The sequence below is a fragment of the Hylobates moloch genome, unplaced genomic scaffold (assembly GCF_009828535.3).
Source record: "Hylobates moloch isolate HMO894 unplaced genomic scaffold, HMol_V3 SCAFFOLD_6, whole genome shotgun sequence".
Classification (NCBI taxonomy): Eukaryota; Metazoa; Chordata; class Mammalia; order Primates; family Hylobatidae; genus Hylobates; species Hylobates moloch.
In genome coordinates this window covers 48,138,500-48,144,499 of record NW_026652281.1, presented here as the reverse complement: position 1 = coordinate 48,144,499, position 6,000 = coordinate 48,138,500, and positions in this window count along the sequence as shown.

Genomic DNA, 6,000 nt, shown 5'->3' with positions numbered 1-6,000 from the left:
AAAGAATATCAGAGATTAAAGATCAACTTTATGAAATAAAGTGTGAAGATAACATTAGGGAAAAGAGAATAAAAAGGAACTAACAAAGCCTCCAAGAAATATGGGATTATGTGAATAGATCAAACCTATGTTTGATTGGTGTAATTGAAAGTGACAGGGAGAATGGGACCAAGTTGGAAAACATACTTCAGGATATTATCCAGGAGAACTCCCCCAACCTAGCAAGGCAAGACAACATTCCAGTTAAGGAAATACAGAGAACACCACAAAGATATTCCTCGAGAAGAGCAACCCCTGGACACATAATCATCAGATTTACCAAGGTTGAAATTAAGGAAAAAATGTTAAGAGCAGCCAGAGAGAAAGGTTGGGTTACTCACAAAGAGAAGCGCATTCGACTAACAGTGGAACTCTCTGCAGGAACCCTACATGCCAGAAGAGAGTGGGGGCCAATATTCAACATTCTTAAAGAAAAGAATTTTCAACCCAGAATTTATTTCCAGCCAAATTAAGCTTCATAAGCAAAGGAAATAAATAAAATTATATAAACAAAATCCTTTCCAGACAAGCAAATGCTAAGGGATTTTGTCAACAACAGGCCTGTCTTACAAAAGCTCCTGAAGGAAGCACTATATATGGAAAGAAAAATCTGGTACCAGCCACTACAAAACCAAACCAAAATGTAAAAACCATTGACACTATGAAGAAACTGCATCAACTAATTGGTAAAATGACCAGCTAGCATCATAATCACAGAATCAAATTCACACATAACAATATTAACCTAAAACGTAAATAGGCTAAATGCCCAAATTAAAAGGCACAGACTGGCAAATTGGATAGAGTCAAGACCCAGTGGTGCGCTGTATTCACAAGACCCATCTCACGTGCAAAGGAACTCATAGGCTCAAAATAAAGGGATGGATGAAGATTTACCAAGAAAACAGAAAGCAAAAAAAAAAAAAAAAAAAAAAAAAAAGCAGGGGTTGCAATCCTCATCTCTTATAAAAGAGACTTTAAACCAACAAAGATAAAAAAAAGCAAAGAAGGGCATTACATAATGGTAAAGGGATCAATGCAACAAGAAGAGCTAACTATCCTAATCATATATGCATCCAACACAGGAGCACCCAGATTCATAAAGCAAGTTCTTAGAGCCCTACAGAGACTTAGACTCCCACATAATAATAGTGGCAGACTTTAACACCACACTGTCAATATTAGAAAGATCAATAAGACAGAAAATTAACAAGGATATTCAGGACTTGAACACAGCTCTGGACCAAGTGGACCTAATAGACCACCCCAAATCTACAGAATATACATTCTTCTCAGCACCACATAACACTTAGTCTAAAATCAACCACATAATTTGAGGTAAAACATTCCTCAGCAAATGCAAAGGAACGGAAATCATAACTAACAGTCTCTCAGACCACAGCACAATCAAATTAGAACTCAGAAATAAGAAACTCACTCAAAACCACACAACTACATGTAAACTGAACAACCTGCTCCTGAATCACTACTGAGTAAATAACGAAATTAAGGTGAAAATCAAGAAGTTTCTTGAAACCAATGAGAACAAAGACACAACATACCAGAATCTATGGGACACAGTTAAAGTAGTGTTTAGAGGGAAATTTATAGCACTAAAGGCCCACAGGATAAAGTGTGAAAGATCTAAAATTGACACCCTAACATCACAATTAAAAGAACTAGAGAACCAAGAGCAAACAAATTCAAAAGCTAGCAGAAGGCAAGACATAACTAAGATCAGAGCAGAACTGAAGGAGACGGAGACATAAAAAACCCTTCAAAAAATCAATGAATACAGGAGCTTGTTTTTTGAAAACACTAATATAATACACCTCTTCCCAAATAAACTAGAATATCTAGAAGAAATGGGTAAATTCCTGGACACATACACCCTCCCAAGACTAAACCAGGAAGAAGTCGAATCCCTGAATAGGCCAAAAATGAGTTCTGAAATTCAGGCATTTAATTAATAGCCTACCAACCAACCAAAAAAAAAAAAAAGCCCAGGTCCAGACAAATTCACAGTCAAATTCTACCAGAGGAGCTGGTACCATTGCTTCTGAAACTATTCCAAACAGTAGAAAAAGAGGGACTCCTCCCTAACTCACTTTATGAAGACAGCATTATCCTGATACCAAAACCTGTCAGAGACACAACAACAAAAATTTCAGGCCAATATCCCTGATGTACATTGATGCGAAAAATCTCAATAAAATACTGTCAAACTGAATCCAGCAGCACATTAAAAAGCTTATCCACCACGATCAAGTCGGCTTCATTTCTGAGATGCAAGGCTGGTTCAACATACGCAAATCAATAAGTGTAATCCATCACATAAACAAAGCCAATGACAAAAAACACATGAATATTTCAATACATGCAGAAAAGGCCTTCAATAAAAATTCAATACCCTCCATGCTATTTAAGACACACACAAAGCCAATATCATACTAAATGGACAAAAGCTGGAAGCATTCCTTTTGAAAACTGGCACAAGACAAAGATGCCCTCTCTCACCACTCCTATTCAATATAGTATTGAAAGTTCTGGCCAGGGGTGGATCACAAGGTCAGGAGATTGAGACCTTCTTGGCTAACATGGTGAAACCCCGTCTTTACTAAAAATACAAAAAAAATTAGCCAGGCGTGGTGGTGGGCGCCTGTAGTCCCAACTACTCAGGAGGCTGAGGCAGGAGAATGGTGTGAACCTGGGAGGTGGAGCTTGCAGTGAGTGGAGATCTCGCCACTGCACTCCAGCCTGGGCAACAGAGCGAGACTCTGTCTCAAAAAAAAAGTTCTGGCCAGGGCAATCGGGCAAGGGAAAAAAATAAAGTGTATTCAAATAGAAAGAGAGGGCATCAAACTATCTGTTTGCAGATGACATGATTGTATATTTAGAAAACCCCATTGTCTCAGCCCAAAAACTCCTTAAGCTGAGAAGCAACTTCAGCAAAGTCTCAGGATACAAAATCAATGTGCAAAAATCACAAGCATTCCTATACACCAATAATAGACAGAGAGCCTAATAATGAGCGAACTTCCATTCACAATTACTACAAAGAGAATAGAATACCTAGGAATACAACTTACAATGGATGTGAAGGAACTCTTCAAGAAGAACTACAAACCACTGCTTAAGGAAAATAGAGAGGACACAAACAAATGGAAAAACATTCCATCCTCATGGATAGGAAGAATCAATATCGTGAAAATGGCCATTCTGCCCAAAGTAATTTATAGATTCAATGCTATTCTCATCAAGCTACCATTGACTTTCTTCACAGAATTAGAAAACACTACTTTAAATCTCATATGTAACAAAAAAAGGGTCCTTAGAGTCAAGACAATCCTAAGCAAAAAGAACAAAGCTGGAGGCATCACACTACCTGACTTCAAACTATACTACAAGGGTACAGTAACCTAAACAGCATAGTACTGGTACCAAAACAGAGAGATAGACCAATGGAACAGAACAGAGTCCTCAGAAATAACACCACACATCTACAACCATCTGATCTTTGACAAACCTCACAAAAACAAGCAATGGGGAAAGGATTCCCTATTTAATAAATGGTGTTGGGAAAACTGGCTAGCCATATGCAGAAAACTGAAACTGAATCCCTTCCTTAAACCTTATACAAAAATTAACTCAAGATGGATTAAAGATTTAAATATAAGACCTAAAGCCATAAAAACTGTAGAAGAAAACCTAGGAAATATTATTCAGGACATAGGCATGGGCAAAGACTACATGACTAAAACAACAAAATCAATTGGAACAAAAGCCAAAATGGACAAATGAGATCTAGTTAAACTAAAGAGCTTCTGCACAGCAAAAGAAACTATCATCAGAGTGAACAGGGAACCTACAGAATGGGAGAAAACTTTCGCAATCTATCCATCTGACAAAGGTCTAATATCCAGATTCTACAAGGAACTTAACCACATTTACAAAATAAATAAATAAATAAACAACCCCATCAAAAAGTGTGCAAAGGATATGAATGGGAACTTTTCAAAAAAAGACGTTTATGCAGCCAACAAACATATTTTAAAAAGCTCATCATCACTGGTCATTAGAGGAATGCAAATCAAAACCACAATGAGATACCATCTCATGTCATTTAGAATGGCAATCATTAAAAAGTCAGGAAACAACAGATGCTGGAGTGGATGCGGAGAAATAGAAATGCTTTTCCACTGTTGGAGGGAGTGTAAATTAGTTCAATCATTGTGGAAGACAGTGTGGCAATTCCTCAAGGATCTAGAACTAGAAATATCATTTGACCCAACAATCCCATTACTGAGTATAATCAAAGGATTATAAATCATTCTACTATAAAGACACATGCACACATATGTTTATTGCAGCACTATTCACAATAGCATAGCCTTGGAACCATCCCAAATGCCCATGAATGTTGACTGGATAAAAAAAAAAAAAATGTGGCACATGTACACCATGAAATATTATGCAGCCATAAAAAGAATGAGTTCATGCCCTTTGTAGGGACACGGATGAAGCTGAAAACCATCATTCTCAGCAAACTAACACAGGAAAAGAAAACCAAACACTGCTTGTTCTCATTCATAAGTCGGAGTTGAACAATTAGAACATTTGGGCACAGGGAGGAGAATATCACACATCGTGGCCTGTTGGGGGATGGGGGGAAAAGGGAGTTATAGCATTCGGAGAAATACCTAATATAGATGAGGGGTTGATGGGTGCAGCAAACCACAATGGCACATGTATACCGATGCAAAAACCTGCACGTTCTGCCCATGTATCCTACAACTTAAATTAAAAAAGAAAAGAAAAGAAAAATGGCTTTAGCACAGTGATCTCATCTTCTAAAAAATATAACCCTATCAATCCTTAAGGCTCAGGCAATTTGATTAGCTGCTGCTTCTCTCTAAGGAAGTACCAGGTGGGAGATGATGGGGAGAAGCAAGCAGAAATACTATTCTGTCTTCTTTTTGCCCTTCTCCCCTCATTTGGCATGTTTCTACTCATTTTATAATTTCTGTTTATGTCTTAATTGATAAGACCAACTTCCTTAGAATAATCAGCACAGAATTTTTATCCAGGTTTAAAATATGTCATCTGAGAATATACCGTTTCTAACACAAAGCAAAACAGAAAAAAAATTATTTCGGAACAAGGCCCATGGTGAAGAGATATAATATTCTAGCATTTCCCCATCTTCCTTTGAGATTCAGTTCTGGACTTTAGGAATCTCAAATTACTCCTCTAAATCGCAGACAAAGCAAAGTTCAGTGAGGCAGTATTCCTCATTAAGAAACATTTAACTCAGTAATGGTCTGGGCCAACTGAAGAATGAAGAAAAGAATTTAAAAGAGCACAGGATCTGTTTTAAGAATAATCATTTGTTCACCATATAAAATGAATAATTTAGGTGGCCATTAGCCGCAATTATTATAGGTGGGCAAAGGCAAATGGAAAATTGTATAATTTCATGGGTGCTCATTGCATTTTGGTTGAGGAAGAGAAATTAATGCACTTTCTGAATTAAACTACAATGTTCAGTTGAATTACTTATTTCATTGCTTTTGAACACATCAGAGTTTTAAATTGCATGTTGATCTATTTTTTCTAATTTTTAACATTTTTATGGACATTATGTCAGTATACCAAACATCCACCTTCAACAAGTCACGGTCAATATTATTTTACCTAAATCTCCTATTCAATTACTCCAACCACCTTACCCAGATTATTTTGGTAAAAACCTTATACATTCTATCATTAAATCTGTAAATTTGTATACTGATTTATCTTTATGTTCATTTTTAATGTCAATTCTGAGTTCTTCATGTTTTCCCAAATAGCAAAGGCAAAGAAAATAACTCAAATTTACTAAAATATAGCCATTCTGCTTTCCTTTCTTTCCTATTGTATATATTTAAGGTATATAATATCTTGATATATATGTGTGTGGAA